The sequence below is a fragment of the Phalaenopsis equestris genome, unplaced genomic scaffold, assembly GCF_001263595.1.
Source record: "Phalaenopsis equestris unplaced genomic scaffold, ASM126359v1 Scaffold000800, whole genome shotgun sequence".
In the NCBI taxonomy this organism is placed as follows: Eukaryota; Viridiplantae; Streptophyta; class Magnoliopsida; order Asparagales; family Orchidaceae; genus Phalaenopsis; species Phalaenopsis equestris.
The window spans coordinates 471,337-472,908 of NW_018165240.1; positions in this window are offsets into that span (position 1 = coordinate 471,337).

Consider the following 1,572-nt stretch of genomic DNA (forward strand, 5'->3'; position numbering starts at 1 on the left):
TATCTTATTTCTGTTACAGGACTCTCCTAGACTCTAAAAAAAAATACATAGGAAAATAAAAGACTCAATCCTACATGAAAACAAGTGTCAGCGGGAAAATCACATGCACATAACGTATCATGAGCCATGTCTTAAAAGTGGGGGAGCTAATAGCACCTGCAAGCAAATTGTTATAAATCATCACTTGCTCCCCCCATAGCGGTACCTGTGTGTGTGCATATAAATAAGCATGGTTCTCTGCAAAAGAACGTCCTAACACACTACCACACATATGCAGTATGCAGTCACACCACAAGCACAATGCAAAAGAAAAATGTCTGACTAGGGCAACCAATCCAACAGAGAACAATAGTCAGACATCAAAAGGACTATCTAGCATCCTAAATCCTAGCTTAGCACACCATCTAACGAAAAGTGCATCAACCTAGTATCTAAGTGGGGGGTAAGTCTAGGTATAGTATGACTTTGACAAGGTCGTCATACCGGCCCCATCCTAAAGATCCAAAGGATCTAAAGGGTGTCACGAAGAATGGTGACACGAGTTAGATCTATGCAAAAGAAAGATACTTGGCTAGGGCAACCAATTCAACAAAGAATAATAGCCAAGTATCAAAAAGACTATCTAACACCCTAAGTCCTAGCTTAGCACACCATCTAACAGAAGGTGTGTTAACCTAGTATCTAAGTGAGGGGGTAAGTATAGGTATAGTATGACTTTGACAAGGTCGTCATACCGGCCCCATCCTAAAGATCCAAAGGATCTAAAGGGTGTCACGAAGAATGGTGACACGAGTTAGATCTAATAGATCTTTAGCACAATCATACTCGTGTCAATCTCGATGACTTAACTCGCATTGTTCACTGGGACCAACCCAGCAAGCAATGCTCATTAAGGCATTGCGACCAACACAGGGTCACTCTCTTAATGAGTCTGGCTCGCTTGAATGGGCATGTCGTAGCGGCAGGGGCCCGCAAAGAGGGTATACCGGTAAGGCAGTGACCCGAGGATGGGCATGCCGTGGAGACAGTGGCCCGAAAAGAGGGTATACCGGTAAAGCAGTGACCCGAAGCTAGGCATGCCGTAGCGGCAGGGGCCCAAAGAGAGGGTATACCGGTAAGGCAGTGACCCGAAGGAATGCAACTCAAGGAGATGATATCGATCATGCAGACAAACATGTACATGCACATACACAACATGCAAAGGAGCAAGTGGTAGGTCGAGCATCCGGTCAAACCAAAGTATTGTGCTAACCAGACCGGGGTAGCCGGCTGAAACACAAGTGATGTGACCGGTTTGGGATAACCGATCGAGGCACAAGTGGTGTCGGTGCAATGTGCAAGTGCAAGATATAAGATGCAGGTGCAAGTGCAACGTGCAAGGTGCAAGTGCAGGTGCAAATGTGATATATGACACACAATATGCAACAATGCAAGACAAACCTATGCAAACAATGAGGTGCAAATGACCACATATGATAGCGAGCCACGCTCGTACTAACGACCTCACCTAGGAAACCTAAGGTTTAGACCCTTGGAAATGCGGCATCGCCGCCTCTTGTTTTGGTGAGGAAA